At 43.3% G+C, this 21,457-nt stretch overlaps 1 protein-coding gene across 5 annotated transcripts in view; it reads right to left on the reverse strand.

The window, feature by feature from the left end:
* LOC126053156 (myelin-oligodendrocyte glycoprotein-like) overlaps positions 1-20,440 on the reverse strand; it is a 38,694-nt gene extending 18,254 nt beyond the window's left edge. For 2 of the 5 annotated variants that reach the window (XR_007510282.1, XR_007510281.1), the window contains exons 1-3: positions 20,347-20,440; positions 17,704-17,853; positions 975-1,068 (exon numbers count right to left, since the gene is read on the reverse strand). The gene's annotated coding sequence lies outside the window, so the exon portion shown is untranslated. Of the gene's footprint in view, positions 1-46; positions 117-974; positions 1,069-17,703; positions 17,854-20,346 lie in introns of those variants that run through there. The other 3 variants (XM_049834952.1, XM_049834951.1, XM_049834953.1) reach the window with 3 other exon arrangements.
* Between the last annotated feature and the right edge of the window lie 1,017 nt (positions 20,441-21,457).

Raw genomic sequence — 21,457 nt, forward strand, 5'->3', positions numbered from 1 at the left:
GCAGCTGTTTGATCATCAGGGATGGTGCAGCTGATGCGTGACTGACCTGTGACCGTACAGTGGGCAGCAGTTCTGGTGGCTGAGCAGCCAGGTTATGGTACCCGAAAAACCAGCTGGTTTCAATGATCAGCCCAGCAATGGCTTGTAGCCACGGTGCACCTGTGTAATTTCACAGCAAAGAATGATCAGTTTGGGATCTAGAGCAGAAAGGATCTGGGAACTGAAGATCTAGAGAAGAGTTGTGAGAGGCTGTTATGGGATGATGGGCACAAGTAGGATGCTGGCCAGCGCAGGGAGGGAGATGCTGAGCTGGAACTCTTCTGGCACGGAGGTAGCTCTGTGTGTTGACCACCGAGTGTGACACTGATTTAAAAGTCATTATGAACTAAGTGGACATGACAATTTGGGTGTTATATTGAAGGGATTGATTTGCTCGCCAGCTCTTCCACTTCATTTGCCAGCCTCTGGTACTGGCTGACTAACATAGGTAATGCAGCTGGGCAGTGAATGAATGGTGATACAAGTTGGAACAGGCAGCAGCTGGAGAAGACACTAGGAATTCTGAAACTATCAGCCAAAATCACCTAGCAGATGAATGAAGTCCACTGCCAAGAAGGAAACTGCTTGTTGTGCAGCTGGCAAAGCTTTGTAGCTTAGTCACAGATAATTTCTTCACGTTTCACCCCCAGCCCCCACCTTGTATGCCTTTGGCTTTTGAGAACAGATTTATGTGAGCTGACTCTTGTTACTGACGCTTGTAGGAGGATGGGGGGGACCTTTCTCCCTGACTTAGTGAAATCCTGAGAGCACCTGAGCAGAGAAATGTTGCCTTACTGTTCCTTATCCACATCAAAGCGATTTTCTGTCATTTCTTTAAGTGCTCCCTGCTCGTGCAACCCCGCAGTCCTTTCACCTTTAGGTGAAAGCTAATAGCTAGTAGAAAGCTAATGAGTGAGCTTGCAAGTGAAACTTACGGTCTGGCTTCTTGGAGAAAGTTCTTATGACAGCAGTCTGTACCGAAACTGGGTGATTACTTCTCAGCTTATCTGAAAGTTATCTGAAAGCAATCTGTAAACAAAATGAGGCATCGTTTAGAGACCTGTCCTATAATTATTTCAAGGAAAGACATTTAAGATGTCTCGGTGAGTGACATGCTCGCTTGTATCCAAAAATGACTGTGGCTTTCTCTTAGTGTTTTAGATTTTGAAATAAATGGCCCTGATTTGAAAGCAATTTTCTGAGGATTAGTGAGCAGTGGCAGGTAGTGTTTCTGTAGCTAACCTCTTTGTGATTCACCCTCTTGGCTCAAGGCAGTGGGAAGAAGTGCCCTGTGCCTCCTGAGGGACTATCCGGAGCTTCAGGCTGTGAAATGAGCTGTGGTGGCAGCTGAGTCTTGGGCTGGGATCCTTAACTTCAGGTGCGCTGTAGCAAACCTCATGCGCTTGTGAGGGCGGCGGGTCTGGTTTTCATGTTTGTTTGTTTTAGCAAAGTTTATAGCTGTTTAAAAGTCTCCGAACTTGTCCTTATCTGCTGTGCACTGGAGTGTTGTGTACTCTGTCGGTGCTCCCTCTTCCCTCCCTGTGCTCCAGTCACACCACCTATGCCGTGGGGGTGGTGGGTGGAGTGCTGGCTTTGGGCTTGCTTATGTTTCCCCACGCTGCTGGAATTTCCCATTACCTATTTAAGGCTTATCGTGGGCCACAGCCAGGCTCTGGTGGCTGAAAGGTTGTTATCAAATGCATATCTAATCTGAAAAGTTATTCCTTCTCGGCGATGAAGAATGAATGAGTGATGGTGTGTGACTTGCTCCCAGTGGAAAGTTGTACCCTGTACAGAGAACTGCAGAAGGAACTTGCGTACCTTCCCCAGCTTTGAATAAATAGTTTTGGTAAAGAGGAATTTATCCACAAGTATAGAAATAAAACATGGGGAAACAGCAATTACAGTTTATATCTGATTTTCCAGGAGTCAAACACACAAACATCTTCCCAAAGGTTTGGAGGAAAACAGCAAAACTCTGGATGTGCCTGGCCAAAAAGCCAGTGTGTATGAGCTAGCACACTTGATAAACTGGAATGCTCAGGAAATTAGACTTTATTCTTTATTTCAGAATAACCTTTCTAAATAGCTCTCAGACTAAACTGAAGTTGTTTGTGGCTTTGCAAAATGGGAAGGGTGCGGGTGGCTCAGGGGACTGATGCTAAATACGGCACGTTTCATTTCAAGTTTTGGGAGGAAGGAAGCACGCTCTTGGTACGCAAGTGAGCAGAAATCAACACTGATCAAATGATGCTACAGTCTTGTGGGTATTTAGTGGTTTCAGGTAACGTTTGGTCTGATTGAATTCTCAGGCAGTCAAGATCCATGCCATCCGTATTTCCAGCTGTCACTTCTGAGGGATTTCATATCTGTCATCTGCTTGATTGCCTTGGGTGAAGGTCAATCCAGGGACTAGAAGGATGTCTGTACACAGATCCATCCCAGAGGGATGTTGTGTCACTGCTGCCTGTGGGGTCTGTGTTAGGCAGTTTTGCATGGCAACTGTCTGTAATTTTCAGTAGTGGGCTCTCACCCCGTTCTCTTAAAACATGCTTTATCCTCCATGCAACGTAACTTTTGTGCTAGATTTAGCAGTTAGGTTGTCAAGAGAATGCTGCTGCTGTACAGGATGGCAGGGCAGTGCCTTTCATTTACTCGCTTTCTGCTGGAAAGACTCTTGATTTAGGGAGCAATTTCCACCCTCTAAATCCCTAGCAAGTGTTTGCAGCCCCACCTACCGCTGTCTTGTGTATCGTAAGTCCTCCTGGGTTTCTGAGTTCTGCAGGTTTGATGCTGCCTGGGTGGAAGCTCAGGAAGCACAACCTACGCAGTGTGTGGTGCATCCCACCCCTTGCCCAGCCTTGTGCTTACTGGGTGAGACTTATTCCCTGTGACTAGTGGTATGCAGTGGTCTCATGCCCTTTTATGAAACTTCTGAAGAGAAGCCAAAAAGTCATTGTTCCTTTTTGTAATGTCTTTCTGACGGCTCCCCCCCAAAGTTCCTCTTTTCTCAATTCCTTTTTGGTCTTCTGAGAGTTTCCACTGCTCTTTATCTGCCAGTTCCAACAAAATGTTTTTCCTCTTTTGATGAATAAATTCTTAAGAGACATTCTTTCAAGAGACTGCAGTTACATGAAAAAGGCATGGGGAGGGTGTGGAGTTGGGGGGTGTTCTGCCTTTTAGAAAACTCCAGCCTTAAAGAAGTAGGTCACAAGTGACAATGCAGAAAAAGGCAAGGGCTCCTTCAGCAGAATAAATATTGCATATTTTTTTTCTGACTTTGGAGGCAGTTCCTATCTGAGTAGCTGCTTCTAGTACTCTCTGGATGATGTTTTGATCTCTGAAGATAGAGGTATTGATGGAAATAAGGACTTTAATTTTTCATTCTTCACTGTGGGTTGGTTTGTTTTTTGTTTTTCTCCTCTGGCACCTGCACCCTTAAATCAGTGGCATTGCCTGATTCTGGAGCACTCTATTCAACAACCAAACAGCTACACTGTTCATTTATGTGAGGAGTCCTGGATACATTATTAAGTTAACTGATGTCGGTAAAAATATTTGTTGGATTAATACAAAATTGACCAATACTAATATTTCTAAAGTGGATGATCTGAAGCTAGTTGTGAAAACGAGACCTAGTTTTGAAGAGAGAGATGATCCAGTTTGGGTTACTAGTACCACTTTGGAGTAGAGAGCTCAACCTCTGTGAAAGTGGCTCTCAGTGGGTGCCTACGTACTGCCATAACCTCCAAAAAGCTTAGTTAGCCCTCTTGCTGCCTGTGAATGTGTGTGAGGTTCTTGCTGCCCATAAGCTGAGGAGAAACTTTTCTAGGCTGTATTGGGGTAGGAGAGAAGATGGGTGAAATAGTTATCTCGCTGCTCTTCATCTGGCCCTCTCGAGTACCTAAACTTCTTTCTCTCTCTTTTTTTTTTTTTTTCCTCCAGACAGTATGTCTAGTGATATGAATTCCTGTATATAGCTCCTCATAAACCAGGTACAGGCAGGAAGAACCAAAATGGATTTAAATACGTAGCAAGTTCTTGCATATTATGGGTGTGGTTGGTATTTCTCCTTGCTCTTCTAGGTCTGACTTGTGGCTTTTCCCTCCCACCTTTAAAGGTTTTTGTGCCATCTGGATTAGAGATTCGCTATCTGAAGCAATTCTTTCTCATTGAAAGACTGAATTGTCTAATACTGTTGTTAATTTGTTACTTTTAGAAACATCCCTGCACTGAAACGTCTCCACTTAGATTAAATTTCTGCAAAGAGTTTGTAGCCCTATCATTCCAATGGGCTAAGCTCCTCGACTTGGATCTATGTTGGAAATCTCACGATTATTTGAACTCTTCCTCTGTTACTAAGCTCCTGCAGAGGGACAAGAACTCCCTGGCCCGTGCACAGTTACGCTTGTACAGAGCTGGTTCAGGCTTCTTGGAAAAGCAGGCTAAAGAGGGTATTCCTGCTAGAAATCATGGAAGGGATCAGAGCAGGGCTAGCGTTGGCAAAGAAATGGGTGACGTGGGGTGCTGCCTCCCGCTATGGAGGGATGGGCGTTGCAGGAGCAGCAGCTGCCTCCTGCTTCCCAGTTCCAGCCAGCCACCGGCCCTCTGGTTCGGCAGGGCTCAGGGATTTAAGCGAGGGCATGTTTTGCCTGCCTCTCAAGCTGGGCCTGCTGTCCTGCCAATGCTGAAGTAGGTGTGTGGTCTGACTTCGGCTCTCTGCCTAGCACCTAGGGTATCTCAGCAGTTGTTGATTTCTTCTGCTGTTTACAGCTGCTAAGTCTCTAAAAGCTCGTGAACGCGATTCCTTTCCTCTTTGTTCCCCATCCCATCGGTACAGTGTCTTTAGCACAGCTGAAGGGCCATAAAACTTAGGGAGGATATAACTTGACAATAATTGAGTTACTGAACACAAAGTAAAGCTTCAATGCAAAAAAAAAAAAAAAAAAAAAAAAATACCTTTTTTTTAAGCTGACAAACTGTCAGCATTTAGTATAATAATTCCATAAATGTTTGTGGTGATGGCTTTAGCTGTGTCTTGCTCAATATATTATCCATTTTATAAGTGTTTTTTCTCTTCAGTCAGCAGTTATCTTTCATACCGAGGCAGGATTATAAAACCCCCTTGGTAAATGTCATCAGTCCAAAGAAGGAAAGAGGAAAACTCCCTCCCTTTGAACTTTCAAATTCATATAGTGGATAAAACCTGATCACAAGGGAGAAGGAGAAAGGGAAATTTTTGGGGACTTTCCTAGGAAGCAGAAGGGAAACTGTTTGAGGCTCAAGAGACTGCTTTGAGCTGAGGGGATAGTCAATAAAATGTCTTTATTACTTTTGTTCCACGCCTTGTCTAGGAGGAAGTATAACACACTAATGCCAGAGAATTTCCATTCTCCAAAATTACTTTCCAGCTCAATACTGTGAAAGCAGGGAAAATCCTGGCCTGCAGATGCTTATTTTTGCTGGCAACTGTTGCCAGCAACAGGCTCGAGGACCACCAGTTGCTTTTCTGGATTGTGAGTCCTTTTTCCTCTTAGCTATTTTTAATTTGCATATTGTAGAAACCACCTTTCTTCAAGACAAGTTATATTGTTAGTGATACATATACACAATTCCACTAAGATACAACAGTCAGTTTACTTTTTCTCTATCAGACCTGTTATTAGACAATATATCTCCCTGACTTGTAACCTTACAATCAGTTGGATCCATATTTCCTGACAGGTGAGAAAAGGAAGAAAGTTGGATGAAGGATGAAGTTCAGAAAATATTTATTATTGTCCTCTAGGAAGGTGTTGATGAATACTTAACAAAGTGGTGAGCCTCACAGGTAAATGAGGTTAATTAGTAGCCAATGCTATTGTAGTTGCTGCATTGGACATGGAAACACTGGGAGTGGTGGGTCTGAAAATGGAAGCTCGGGATGCCAGGGTGAGAGGAGAAAAAGAAATTGAGGTTAACCAAGGTTGATGTAATTTGTCTTGGCTCTTCCCCAGACAATGATGTTAACTTGTGACTGAACTGACCGAGCCCCATGCCAGGCACCTCGCTGAGGGTTGTACACCTAGAAGACAAACTCTATGGCAATGGCTCCTCCGAGTGAGAGGAACCACCTGAATTGCATCCTGGGTTTTTCTACTAAGCTACAAAATGCGGTTTGTTGAACATGCTTACAAGCAACTGTTCATCATAAAGTCTTTTAGTCCTGGAACAAATCCTGGGACCAATCGATCGTATTAACTCACTGATGTCAGAGCTACTGAATCAAAAGGAGCTAGTCTCTGAGCTGGCCTCTCTAGGAGCATTGCTCTGTTAAAGCAAAAGTGAAGGTGTCTGGGGTTTATTTGTGGTTTGTTTTCTTTCAATTGTTGCAAATGGACCTGCAGCTGCAGCTTGTGAGAAGTTTTTGAGGAGGGAGGAACTGTTTATAGAACAACTTTCCCTGAGAGTAACTCACAGCATGTACCCAGTACCACCTGTGTCCTAACAAAGTATCTCTGATATTCCTGCATGTGCTGGTGGCACCTTTTCTCATGCAAAGAAAAACAGGTGAGTGTAGTGAACGTAAATAACTAAGAAAAGGAAGAGCTATTACCTTCTCCAGGAGCCCATCTTGGCCTTCTCCATAGTTACCCAGTGAAAAGCACACAGTACTCATGAATACTTTGTACTGGTAAAAAGATTAAGTCCTAGTCATTCAAAGACTCTTGAACCAGTGACAAAGATAAGGTTGACAGTTGCCAAATATTGCAGGCTTAAACCTGCCCCCCTCCTCCCAATAGAATTGCCTTCCCACCCCCTGTTTTTTCAAAGTATTTAAAAAGGTGAAGCCTACAGTGTTTTAAACCTAGATGCTCTAGTATCAGAGCAGGAAGTTTCTGGTTGTATGGTTGTGTTAGAAGTACGAGAATGTTAATGTCCAATTAACTTCTGTCCATCAGAGACGGACACAAAGAAGATCCTAAATAGGGGCCCCTAAAAGCACCTGTAAGCACTTCATGCTTGTTTGGCTAAGCTGTAAATAATTGTTCCAAGCAGAGAGCAGCCATACATAGAGTTAATGAGATGTACTCACAATATACAACACAGAGTTGTGTTGAGATGCTCAAGTTATTTTGCCCAGGTATTGGAGGATTGTAGACTATTGGCTTGATAGCTGAGGTAGATTTATTTATGGTCTGAAGGAAATATCTTGAACAATCAACTTGTGTAAGTAGGAAAAAGAAGAGTGGGGATCATGAACAATTCCTGCAGGCCCTCTACTCTGGGATGTTTCTCAATCTTCTGAAAGCTTTCAGATTTTGTTGTTAATGCTTGGTTCAGATCTAGTTCAGCCAAATGATTTTACAATCTGAAGCACCCATCTCTCAATCATTGTAAGCATGACCGGATCTTGTCTCATTCTTGTCCGCCGGCAAAAGTGCTTTTTCTGTTACTAGTGCAATAGCATTGCGGTTTTTACCCCCAGCTGTAATTATGACTGCACAGGGAGGTGCTTGCTTCTTTTCAAAGCAACAAGCTTGGGGTTTGGAAACAAAGAAAGCAACTCCTTTCTTTCAAAGCACTCTGAAAGACCGCTTTGCTTGCTTCCTATAGATGTGTTTCTATTCAGAACCATGGCACAAGAAAGAGGTGGCATCCTCCCCCTTACCCTTTTCTGACAACAGTACCCTTCTTCCTATGGCTGTGTGTGTACAATTAATTTTCACGTTGCCTGCTCTCTCCTTTAGGTATATGTGGGGAACCTACTGCAAGTTGTTTCATTATTGTGCGTGTGTCTTGGTGGGGGGAGGTGTGTGTGTTTTCCTTTTTCTGTGGTGGTTCGGTGTCTTGTCTTTCCTGTTGGAAACTGTAGGACTTAACAGAGTTTCTTGTGAATTATTTTTAGGTGAGGGCTGTACTTGGCTGAAGTGCAGTTCTTCCAGAATTGGAAGATGACTCCCAGCTCTGTTTGGGGTATGGTTTTTTGTTTGTTTGTTTTAAATCCAAATCCACCTCCTCCCGTTCCTTCTCTTCCCCTTCCCCCAGTGGACTAATTTGCAGTAGAAGGGTCTGTTCCCCCAGAAGAAAGCAGAGGAACAGTGTAAGATAGAAGCCACAATTTCTTATACTGTCACATTTCTTCCTGCAGTGTTTTTCTGTGACTTCATTTTCCTATTGCAAATCAGCACCAGCAGCCTTGCAAGCCCTCATCTTCACAGGGCACAACTGATATCTTCTTCCCCTCCCCATCTTTTTCTCCTTTAATATTCTGCTCCACAGGGTGTGTGGCTGCTGGCTTATGCACTAATGTGTTTCAAACTGCTAATGGGTTAGGCTTCTTGTGCTTCTCAACAGTGACTTTAGCAGCTCTATCACAGCTGAGGAACTGAGAAAACAAGCTTAAGTTTTTGGACCCAAACTCTGTTGGATTCAATTTCTGTTTTGAAGCAATAACTTCTGGTGTGCTTTGGGGCAGTAATGTTGCCTCAGACAAGTTTGGAGCTGTTAGAGGCAAAAGCCAGCAGAAACCGCTGTCCCAAGCCTAGGAAAATCTGGAGAAACCATTTCTCAACTGTTGAGCTAGACCGTGTGGTTCCTCTTCTCCCTGCAGCACAGAGGAGACTGTAGTGCCAGAGATGGTGGTGTCAATTAGCCATGCAATGTGGTGATGGCAGTGCAACAGGACAAAGAACTCCAGGACCATACAAGATGTAGCTAAGGGTGACCTGGGCTAGTCTGCAGTGGTAACCCAGTGCTAGGAAAGGCCTAAGGTGGAGCTATAGGAGGTGAGTCTGAAAAATGGGTACGTTTAACTTATGTACCCCTCATGCCTCTAATCCTTAAAGTTAGCAAATGCTAATTGCTATTAAGACTTGGGCAATGTTTGTGTCCTTGCTCTGGCTTTGCTCTTAATTGCCTCATGTAGGCATTAAATCTTTACTTTGTGCGGGACTACATGAATTGTGGATGCTGGGGGAGTACAAGCGCAACGTGAGCCTGGCCAGTATCTGAGATATCCATGCCATCCCTCAGTACTGTTTCCTGTTATTACTGCTGGAGATGGAGAACTAGGTTAGACTTGTATGATTCAGTGGGACACTCTTTTGGGGGCAAGAGCTGCGGAGTGTAACTCATGTTTGTCTTAAACACAAGGAAAGAAGTAAATAGGACAGAGAGATTAGGAAGTCCAACTGACGTTACTACAACAGCAATACAGGTAATATTACAAAGGATGCCTGAAGAACAGAGTTACCAGCAGTCAAGTTGGAAATGCTTTCTGTTGGACATTGTATTCCCTAGTAGAATGGCTGTGTTGAGGGAAGACAAACTGTTGTTCTGTAACTGCTGGAAGAAAACTGCACAAAAATGCATGAAATGGGCAAATGAATTCTGGCATGTATTCTCTGATGTCTCCTGCTGTTAATGCTTTTGCTCTCTAACACAAATTTTCTGGATTCTTACAAGAGCTGACTTTACAGGGCTGTCTTGGTTTTGTCTTTTCTCTTGTCTTGAGAACAGTGCTAACAATCTCCTCTGGGTTGTGGCGTTCTGGGCAGGGGGGTGTTTGCTTATTTGTTAAAGACTTGTCAAAGGGCTACAAGGGATGTTGCATAGAAGAGCGAAGAATTAGGCAGGTGCTTTGCTTAATCACATAAGACTTACTTTTCTCAAGAAACCAGATTGTGAACTGTTAATTGCATGTTCATACAATTGGCTGATACTGATCTTTTTGGATTGTGAGAACAGAAAAGATAAGCCAATCTTTGAATTTAGTCATCTTTGAACTTAAAGATGACAACCCAATATGCAAATTTATTATAGCTCCTAAAAACTGTGTATGTGTGTGGGGAAAGTTCTAAAAGTTGCTGGTATTCAAGTGGTCTTTAGTTTGCTTTTCTAAAGTGATACAGTTCAGTGATAAGGGAGCTTGGTAGCAAATTGTCTCATTTCCTCAAAGGGAGCTTACTTCAGTTTTAGCCACGTAAAACTTTCACCAGTTACTATATTTAATACCACAGAGCATAACGCTTGTCTTTTGAAAGTGCGACATAGCTGAAAGTAAGCTGGAAAATTAATATCTGAAAGCAAACAGATAGTGTCAAGCTTATGAATGCTACCCAGGTGTCTTGCATTGTAATAGCACCTGATGGTCACTTGGTAGTGGGCAATAGGGTCATCTTGAGGGTTGTGGTGGAGGTCACTTTAGATATGTCCCTGGGCCCAAAGTACCTTAGCAATGAGTCACTGGATCAATTTTGTACAACTCTGCTATAAAAGCAACTTTCCAGCTAGGTAGGCAGGCTACACCCGCGCTAGAAGAGCAGTGCACAGAAGATGCTGCTGTCATCTCTTTTGTGTAATCAAGAGTCCACCAAATTTAATCCTTCTCACTGTCAGATGCTGAACAGAACTTTTATATGTTTATGCTGTTTTCAGTGATGACTTGAAAAGAAAGAGAAGCAGCTTGCGCAAACCACAAGCTTTCACGGTGTGAAAGATCAGCCTGACCTCTCTGCGGTTCTACGCTTTCAATATAGGAAACCCCCTGTGAAAGTTTACCTAAACTCGGTTTTGCAGTATATTTTCAACTAGCCCCAAACTGGAAGTTGAGGGTGTGAAATGAACATACCGAGTAAGGTTTGCAAATTCAGCAGTGCATTGCACTGACCTACAGTTTGGTCCCTAGGCGTCACCTTTCCCCGTTGAGGAGGTAAGCTTTGGGAACGGGTTAGATTATCAGCCTCAGGAATGATAGGTACAGTCAAACATCTTTGCAATCAATGAACTGATCTAAAGAAAAAATAATCTGAAATTTTGTAGGGATTTAGTCCTGCATGATGGGGCTCTGCACTGAGCCTCTGGTTCTGCAAACAGCAGCCTCCTCCAGGCGCAGGAGGACACTGGTCTGCAAGGAGCAGCAGCTACCAAGGTGGAAGGGTCAGTAGCTGCTGTTTGGGGAGACAGCGGTAGAAGATGGGGATGGCTTCTGCTCAATCTTACTTTACCCCTTCCCACCCCTTTCTCCTCTGCTTTGCTCTGCAGTGGCAGGGCTGACTGAGCCCTTTCATTTCTAAAAGGGCAACTTTTAGCTTCACCGGTGGTCTTGAGAAGTCCTGGCAGTGCTCTAGCTGAAGCATCCCTTGTGTGACGTCTCCCTGCTCCCACCACACACGCTTATCTCCTTTGAATGTCTGCTCTTTCCATTGACTAACACCCTGTGAAATACCTTCTGATGGCATCTCGCATCAGGGTTTATTCCCGGGATGATCCAGGCCCAATATCCCCTTATGCGAGGGCTGAACAGGCTGCAGCTCTGCTTGTTGTGATCCAGTAGCTCTGGGCAGCTGGAGGAGCTGGTTTGGCCTCTACAGTGCCATAACTAAGATAGACGCTTTTCTGCACAGCAGCAGGTGCCAGTGGCACTTTTGGTTTGGCACCCTTCAAGCTCTTGGCTGGAGTTGCGCACAAGTGATGAGGCTTTGCATCACCTAGATAACAACTTTTTTTTTGGAAATCCAGGAAAATGAGTTGGAACATTACAGTGATTAGGTCTGTGCCACTGATTTTTGGAAATGCTATTAAGTAAGTGTGTTGTACAGCAGCAAACTGCTAGCTGGGCACACGATGTGCTGTTTTGTTCCAGCAACATCAAAAATAAAGATGCGTGTGAGCGGAAATCTCATAATATCACCTCACAACTCTGCATCCTTGGATATCTTCTCCAAGAATGTCAGGGAACCGATATAATTTGGGAAGCCACCCATAATTGAGCAGATGGTTATGACTATGTAGTTGCAGGGCCAGTCTCCTCAAATGTTTCTCTGTCCACGTATGCTAGAGCCATGACACAAACTTTGGGCATCCTAGTTGTGATAATTCTTAAACTATTTACTCTCAAGCTCTTGTCTGATAGTCTCTGCTTTAGCGATCTCTTCAGGTGCATGTTTACCCAATTCAGAGACAGAGGCAAGATCTTAGCTTTCTGTCATATCATACACATTCTGAGAACTGTAAACACCGGTGAGTAGCCCTGCTTTCTGTGAGAGCAATACATGTAAAATACCAACTGAAGGGACTGTAAATGTTTCTGTACATGTGAGGGATCACTGTTTGTCTTCGGATTTCTCTAACTAAAAACTCCTGTTACACTCTTTAAAAACAAAGGCTACTTTCCTTTATTCAGTTCTTACAGAAGATTCATTTAAAATCATAGGCCAAATACTTTAAAGTAGTATTTAACCATGTGCAGAGCATAGGGGCAGAACGATACCTGTCTAGGTTCTCTGGCACCTTGTAGTATGCTGTGGATATTTTGTTAGGATAAAAGGGTTGTCCAGTCTTGCATGTCTCAAAGTACTTAGGAGTGTTTTTCTGATACAGTCAAACCCTCCTAAACCACAGTATTATTCAATGCACAGCTGTTACTGCTAGAGTGAACAACTGATTTTTCTGCTTTGCTGTCAGATTCTAGGGAAGTAGCCACTTCTAGGGAGACATCTCACAAAGCTGTAGCCAGGAGGATTTTCGTCACTGTAATATGCGGCTTGATTTTAGTCTTGACAGATGTAGCAACGGAGCAAGTCTTCCTGCTGCTGCTGGGGAGAGATATGCTCCCTGGGCCGTCTCTGTTTCCCATAGCTGGGCTGCCTGGACCCACATCCTCTCTTGCCACTAACACTTCAGAAAACCCATCTTTTGGAGGTGTCCAAAACCTGAGTTCTGAGTATTTGTGGTAATGTATGGACAAGACCTCAGGCCTCAGTCATGACTAAGCTTGGAGTCAAAATTATACAGAAACTTTCATTTGGAAAGACGCAATTCCTTCTCCCACTTGTATTTGCTTACTAGTAAAAAGACCTGATGCATTCAATAAGAACTTAAGTTGATTGGTCTTTGATGATGGGAATGTGGAGATTACCTACTGCTTACCCAAACAGCATGCTGGGGAAGTGGGGAGAAGGGTATTTAATGGGACTTGCTGTGCAAACTCCTGCATACCTAACTTTCACAGGAAAAGGGATGAGATGTCCTCGGATAGGAAAAGTGCAAAGTGCTAATTGATTAGATATGGCATTGTACTTAGTTAACTGGCAGCTGCCAAACATTTTGAGGACTCTTTTTATAATGCAGGCAAACAAAATATTTTGTTTGGATCTTTAGAGCACTATTAAATGGATAAAACATTACGGATGCCCTTTTTGTGGACACAAATGTTTCTTTGTGAGAATGTGTAATGGAACAAGCTTGCTTTCCTTCAGCTGTGAAAGCAGTATTCAGAAGACACCTGTAAATTAATATAGTGGCTTCATACTATGACTACCATGAAATTTGTAACTCTAGTGAGGTACTCGAAGGGTGAAATTAATTGTGTGGAGGATGATTTTTGAGGACAGAAGTTTCCCAAAGGAAAGATGCCCCAGCCAGACCTGCCATACAAGCCTGCTAGCTCTTTAATTAGGTATCTTGATTTTGGTTTGAGAATATTAAGGCTTCATCCAGACTGTAGTGAAGCCACATCTTGGTGCCATAAAAGGAGTCTGTGCTTAGCAAGGTGCTGCTGCTCTCCTTGGCCTTAATGGACCCTCGCTGTGGGCCCAAGAGCTGTTTATGGAGTCAGGTTTCCCCAGAGTGCACTTATTGGGTGGACAACAATGCTCTAGTACAAATGAATACACTCTTTTTTGCTTCATTCCTCTGTGAGGAGTGAAGAAATGGGGGAGGAGGTAGTAAAATGAGTGTTATAGTATAGGCACTTTCATGACTTTTAGTCACAGATGAAACGGTGACCCCTGACTCTAGCTTGGTACAGCTATTTCTCAGCCTGTCTTGCAGAGGAGACCTTTCCAGGGAAACCTTTTAGCCTCAAAGTGTTTTAATTTTTTTTTCCTCCCTCTCTCCCAGCAGAGGACTTGGAAAATACAAGAGATGCAGCACAACACGGGTACCCCAGGGAGCTCTCATTCCCATCCTCTCAGCTGCATGTTTATGCAGTGTTTCTTGTCAAGAGAGATTCCTTCCTCATCTCAAACAAACAAAAATCACTCTGTAAAAGAATATAAATTTTGTTATAGAACACAGTAGAAGCTTTGATAGCTTCTACTCTATAGATCCTAGTACAGAGGGGGTTTAAATTCCTACAGGGTCATGCTCTGCTTTCAAAAATCTCTTGGAGGTATAACTCCAATGTAGTTGCTGCAGGATGTGCAGATGTCTGACCCAGCTTTTAAGCCACCGCTGTGCGTTTTGCTAACAGATGAGCAGCGTGTGGCAGTGCAGGAGCTGGAGTAGGCAGCAGTTAGTGTGGTTAGCCTGTGCCAAATGCTGTGCTGACCCAGGCAGCTGGCTGCAGCACTGCTGACTAGCTGTAATTTTGCCAGCTGCAAGGAAAACTTACAGCTTGCCATAAGTGATGGAGTGAGGAGCACACAAGAGCGAGTTAACCATGCATTGGCCCTTGCTGGATACATGGTAGAGCTGGAAAAGTGGTGACACTCCCTGTCACCATCTCCTTTCACATCTTGGGTTTCACAAATGCTTCTGGACACCTTTGTAGTTTTGTTTTCTTTTGGAAGTCCTGAATGTGTATTTCGGGGGGGGGGGAGTGATGTGGCCATTAGGCAGATTCCTTCATCATAGCTATTTAGGAGAAGAGGAAATTGTCACCTTTCAGGAAGAGTTCATGGTAACTGCAAGATAAGTGTGTTCTGGGTGCAGTTCAGTGTTTTTTGCACTGTTCTTTTGCAGTAACGGGGAGGAAAGACAATGCCAGCTCTTCCAAAGCTGGGTAGCTGGAACATGCTGATAGTCTGCAGACGTACACAATAGTCAGTTTGCATGCATGAAGGAATGCAGAAGGCAAAATGCAGCAACTCCCTATAGACCCTGTAAATCTACTCTTTAAAAAGAACAACCAAGTTTAAACTGGGCTGCCTCAGCAAGGGAAATGTAGGGAGTTCTGGATGCTCTTCCCTTTCCTGATGTCAAAATAAAATAATTGTCTTTTCAGAAATGATGGCAAGGATCTGCTTGGCTCTAGCTCAGATAGTTCTCTAGCTGTGGTGACAGCTGACCTTGCTCTGGCAAGGCTACTGAGAAAGGAGCTGCAAACAAGTTTGCTTTTACAAAAACCTTCTGGTTCAGAACTTAAGCAGATGGCAATATAGAACATGGAGAAACTTAGATGTTAGGAAATGACATCTGGGAAGCCAGAGGTGAAGACATCATACTTCAAACACACTTAGTTGAGAAATACAGTTGGACTTGACAACTAACTAACTTTATTCATAAACTGAGGCGGGGGCGGGGGAAGAGCAAATACCAGTCTCCTTCGTCTCATTGTGCCTAGTCTTTCCAGCAGCCTTACAAGGAAATTTTAAGTGAAATAAAATAATATGGAAAACTGCACAATAATATATGCACAAGGAGGCGTGAGAAGAAAATATCTGCATGCAAAACTAAGGTATAGAAAAAATTTCAAAAATTAAAAAAACCCAGTGGTCTCTGGATAGATGCTTTGCCTGTTTTCTCCATCCTACCCATTCTTTGTTAAAGTTGCACTCTTCAACTACACCAAGCAAAAGCTAAATTACGCCTGTCATCGGCGCTCTTCATTTATAGAACAAGAGTGAATTCGGAGTAAAACTTTGGTGAACTGCAGAAACCAAAACTAAAATACTTGAAAAGAATCCTTGCAAATGACACTGAGTCCTGTAGTTTCATCCACTGCAGGTGCTCTCTCTGAGTGCTCTTAGTGTTACACTGCCTTAATAACTGCTGCTCAGTAGGCACACTGGGTACCTGTGTGTGGAGAATAATTCTGCTTTCCAGGTGTAGATTGCTATATGGCTGCCATAGTCATAAGTTTTGGTGTTAACTCTTGATGCCTTTGTAGATCTGTGCAAATGGCATTTTACTCTTCTTGAAGTCTTGCTTGCACTTTGTTGTCTCTGCTAACAGAGCAAGTGTCTCGCTGAAAGGGCACAGTTGAGCCACTTACAGTAAGAGTAAAGGGTCCAGAGGATGTGGTAAAGCAAATCATGTACAGGTAACATTTGCTGGAGTTTAAGCACAAGGCTGACAGCATGGGTGCAAGGCTTTCCCTCCCACACATACCTGTGAGGAGATGGACACTCTGAGACTGTGGATGAACTGAAGTAGTATCTGTTACCAAAGGTGCTGTTATTTTGTAACTAGAAAGGCTGTGGTGGGTCGATCTTTTCTGCTGTGCACAAGGGAATTTTTTTCTTGTGGTTGCTTTAAAAGAAAAACCAAAAAGTGGTAACCCACAGATGGGGGATTTAAATAAAGTGTGGCTTTAAGACAGTTGCCTCTGGGATGTTGGGAAATCTTAACTGAAGTTAGAGTGTGGTCAAATCCCTTGTAAGTAGTTGCATAATTTAATATGCACAAACTCAGAGCAAGTCTTCCACGCGTGGAAATTGCCTAGCTTGGAGTCCTTGAGCTAGCTATGTATTTGTTGTTTTTAAACTGTTTGTGCTGGGGAGGCAGAGTTGTTCTGAGCAATCTGCACTCCTAGGGGCTGAGAGGCACAGAGACCTCTGCAGTTTATGACTTGTATATGTTCTAGTCTTTCTAGAATAGATTATATTTTCTCCAATTGGTGACTTCTCTTTTTTTTTAACTTTCTTTACCCCTCCTCCTGTAGTCAGCAGGCATCTTCAAACAGATAATGACTAAGGAATATGCACTTTCTTCCTTCAGTCTTATTGGGCACCTCCTTGAAGATGCTGTCCTAGTACCTGCGATTTATTCTATTCTGTTACAGATAATTTTAGCAACTAGCATAGGGAAGGACTGGTAGAAAAGTCTGGTGGTTGGAATCAGAGTTTAGAATAAACAAAATACAGACAATAGAGGGAAAGGCAGCTGAGAGAACAACCAAATCTGGAATGAGCTTCAGCCATAAAACGGGGATTCCTTTTAGTGATGCTGAAGGTGGCTGTAGTTTGACTTGTTCAGCACTCTACATGAGCAGGAAGGAAAACTTAAAAACACCCAAACAAAACCAAAAACGCCACCATCAAAACCAACCTCTCCTTTCACCCCCCAAGCAATAAACCCAAATAAAAACCCAAGCCAGTGTGAGTTCTGGCATGCATCTGCCCTACCCCATAGGTGGTATGGATGCCTTGGGCCAGGGCTGAGCGGCCGAAGGTGTAACTCTGCTGTGCTGATCTGAGCTCCTCTCCCAGGCAGGGAGCAGCAGAGCCCCGTGAAGCGTGGTGGGGAGCTGCAATTAGCAACAACTCATTGGCACAGGGAATTCACGCTGGTGCGAGACTACACGTGAGACAGCAGCGCTTCTCCAGACCCTGTTAGTGCAGGCACCTTTGCACCATGCCTTGCTGTGTGGTTAAGTTGCACCTGAAGGTGCTGAAGTGCCATTTTAAAGACATATGGGCAGAAGCGAGCTGAAATCAATGACTGGAAATCTTTGAGGCTCAGGTTGCTTTGAAAAATTTGACTGTAGATACATCTGCAGTGTATATACAGCCCAATGTGCCTCTGAAAATTGTCAGTGTTCAGTGAGATATTTCACTAAGTATATATTCACGTTCAGTATGTGTGTGTATATATTTAATGGACAGTGGCAGGAAAAGTATCTCATTGTTCAGAGGGTAGTTCATATTTTTTTCCTCTCCTCCCCTTTTTTCCTCTCACCTGTTGAAACAAAGCTCTGTCCATTGACATGTGCCTGCAGTGTCCCGTCGCCTGCACTGGACTGCCACCTTCTGTGTATGTTTAGGAATGCTCAGCTTCCATAATGTGTGGTTGGCTCTATAGGCTCCTTGTCCTAAGTAGGAGGGAAGGCTGTAACACAGTTCAGAAAAGGAACGTAACTAGGGGTGTGACAGACAGAAACCAGCTCAACCTTTTCAAAGGATTCTTAAATACTAACCATAGAAGCATAGAATGGATTGGAGGGGACCCTTAAAGATCAAGTCCAACCCCTCTGCCATGGGCAGGGACACCTTCCACTAGACCAGGTTGCTCCAAGCCCCATCCAACCTGGCCTTGAACACTGCCAGGGATGGGGCATCCACAACTTCTCTGGGCAACCTGTTCCAGTGTCTCACCACCCTCATCATAAAGAATATCTTTCTTATGTCCAATCTAAATCTACCCTCTTTCAGTTGAAAATTGTTGCCCCTTGTCCTATTGTTACAGACCCTGGTAAATAACCTATTTCCATCTTCTTATAAGCCCCCTTTAAGTACTGGCAGGCTGCTGTAAGGTCTTCCCTGAGCCTTCTCTTCTCCAGGCTGAACAACACCAACTCTCAGCCGTTCTTCAGCGGAGAGGTGTTCCAGCACTAACCATTTTGTGGACCTCCTCTGGAGCTGCTCCAACAGGTCCGTGCCTATCTTGTGCTAGCAGTAGGCTGTAGATGATAAGGTGGGGAAAAAGCCAGTGAGTCCCCTAAAGAGTTGACTGCACCGTGTCGTGTGTGGGGGTTTTGTGGTTTGGGTTCTTTGTTTGTTTTGGTTTTGTGTTTTGGGGTTTTTTTAGCAATATATAGTTTTTTCTTTTGAAGAGTAAAATGTTCTTTCCCCCCCCTTGCCCCAAGTGGCTTCTCTGGCAGACAAAGTGTCAAGAAATAATGACTGTTCCACCAAAAGACTAGTCTCTTGAATGTAGTATACACATCCATGCAATCTTATTTTTGGACCTTCGTAACTGGAGGCTCTTTTGTAGTGTTCATCTTGGTAAATATTTCAGGAGCCTGGTCCACATTACAAGAAGGTGGCTTGGAGATGAAAATTTCTTACCACCTCCTCTCCCTTTCTAGAAAAAACTAATTAATTTCACTGGAAGGAAAAATCTGTGCTGATCTCTACCTTTACATTGCTTACACTTGTATTACTTGTGCTTCTATTACCAAGTTTAAACTCACAACAATGGCAAGCTTTTTGATTTAATGACAACTGAAATCTGTAGCTGTGTGGTTTCACTGCTTGCTCAGGGTTCAGTTTTAGTCAATTGGTGAAATACTTCTGTCAATTTAGCCTTCAAAAAGGCAAAATTGTCTGGCACGAGCTGGCTCTTGAGGGGCCAGAGTTCCAAGTTCACAGAGTAGTACGAGAAATTGGGCTTCATGACATCAGCTGCTTTGTACTTTTCCAAGGTGTCTCTCTTCTACCTTTCTCTCTCCCTGCATTACCTTTGTGGGTACAGTTCCTTCTGAAGAAGGGACAAACTATTAAGAATAAAAATAGATTTTAAAATGGAGAAGTTGTTTTAAATACCTTGCTGTAGGGACTAGTATGTACATCTGTGGTTGTGTGAGGGGTTTTTTTATCCACCTAATATAAACCTTATACCAAAACTCAAAGGCAACAAGTTAGTCTGAAACCTGCTTGTTCAACAGTACCTAGTTATCTTTTTCAAAGTCTGCAAGCACTTGTAACAGAAACAATGGTGACTCATGACTTGGGCAAATCCTCTTATGCAGTTGCTTGCCCTCGTTCTTGTCTTTTCACTCTTGGACTTCGTTTCTTCACCAGATGCAAACTGAGACCTTGGGTTTTGTGCAGCACTGACTTTGTGATTGTGTGTGTGCTGCTCAGTACAATGGGACTCCTTACCTTCCTCGCACGGGGGTATTTACCTGCTATTGCGTGCTGTCAGTTTGTAGACAGTGACCATTCAGAACCTGAAATGTTATGTACGGTTTCACTTTTGGTGTGACTACTGAATGTCTTGTCAGAGCCTTTTCTCTTACTCAGCTGACATTTTGAGGCAGTAGGTATGATTTTTTTTATTTATTTCTTTTCAGCCTAGTGTTCATTCTCTGAACTTCACTAAACTGAAATTCCCCATTTGATCACTTCTGTTGGTGTATCATTCTGTTGGTGCGTCAGTGATGACCAAAGAAAAGAAAAAAGCACAGAAATAAAGGCAAAACTGCACTTGGTGAGTAAATTAGTTGGAGGTGCCTATTGGGGTGTCAGGTGAAAGCTGTGAAAGCTGCCTTTTGTTTTACCAGTAGCCTTAGCCTCACTTCTCATTTTGCAGTCTAAGTGCACGCCAGCTGGCAGTCAGCAAAGGAGAGTGGAGTTACAGAGCTGAAACGTTTTATCTGGGAAACCCCTCAATCTGTACCTTTCCTTTTCCAGCAAGCTGCCACTTATGACAAACTAAAAAAACAAAACAAAAAACAAACCCAGTTTGTTTCTTTTTCATTTTTCCCGTGTCCACATCACCTGAAGCAATTGTAAAAGAACTTAGCCAAAAAGCCGTAGTGCAGATATTGCAGTTTTAGCACCTTCTAGTACAAGACAGAAAACTTGATCTCTTACTTACCTATGTGGAATCTCTTGGTATTCTCTCTGAACGTGCTGAGATTCAAACGTGCTGCTGCTGTAAGGAGCCTCTGCCCTGAATGAGGAAGTGCTGAGGCAAGGCAGGATGTGGAGCAATGACTCAGATATTGAAGGCTGTGTTTCTTGACTAGCTGAGGAATAAAAGGAATTATTGACGGTGCTCACTACACTGTGCTCAGCTGACGCAAGGACTTGCTAGCTACCACTTTACCAATAGTAAAAGCTCAGGAACATTCAATATTTCACCTTTCATCTTTTCCCAAACTTTAGCTGCTTATGATAATGCGATGTTCTTGTATTGCAGTCCTTTCTAGGAGGACTATCTACCTTTTGTCAGATAAAATATGTCCCTGTCAAGAATAAATTCTTTGCATGAATGTGCCACTTGAAGATGTTCAGAATAAGGATCTTGGTAGTGCTTCTGAGACAGCTCTTGCCGCTTAGTTCAAGCAAGCGCTTGAGACTTGGTCTTTTCCATTAGGAAAAGAAAATTATTAAAAAACCCCACCAACAACCCAAACATGTCTATTCTTACAATTAGTTTTAACTGATGTTCATGTGTTTAGTGTCCTGTACACCTGAACACAGAGGCTACCACTTGCAGTTTCGAAGCTGGCCTTTCCAAGCATTACATTGTCAAAAAAGCTCTGTCTCATTTGCTCTGCAATCAAGCACTGTTGTTTCACTGGCCCTCTGCTTTTGATGCACAGGTACCAAGTGATATTTACCTCTTATGTTTTCAGCCAGCCATGGTAGAAATCTTTCTGCTTGAGAGAGCTCTTGCTTGCATCTTGCTGAGCTGTCGACTTGGCTGTGGGTGCCTGGCATACTCTATGTCATTTCATAAAGGAATTTAAGTTTCCTTTCTATAGGCATTTGCTAGCATGGCCATTGCTTCACTGAGGTTTTGTTGCACATAGTTGTATAATTGCACAATTCACTCATGTATCAGAAATGGAAAAATATATTAGGTGGATTCTGTTCAACTCTTGTCTTCAAACTAGCAGTTTCTGGGTTGTCTCTCTTGCATTGAATTGAATCCTTCTGACACATCTTTGTTTATTTTAAGAAGTGTGTGCATACACCTATAA

This window comes from Accipiter gentilis, chromosome 32 (genome assembly GCF_929443795.1).
Source record: "Accipiter gentilis chromosome 32, bAccGen1.1, whole genome shotgun sequence".
Classification (NCBI taxonomy): domain Eukaryota; kingdom Metazoa; phylum Chordata; class Aves; order Accipitriformes; family Accipitridae; genus Astur; species Astur gentilis.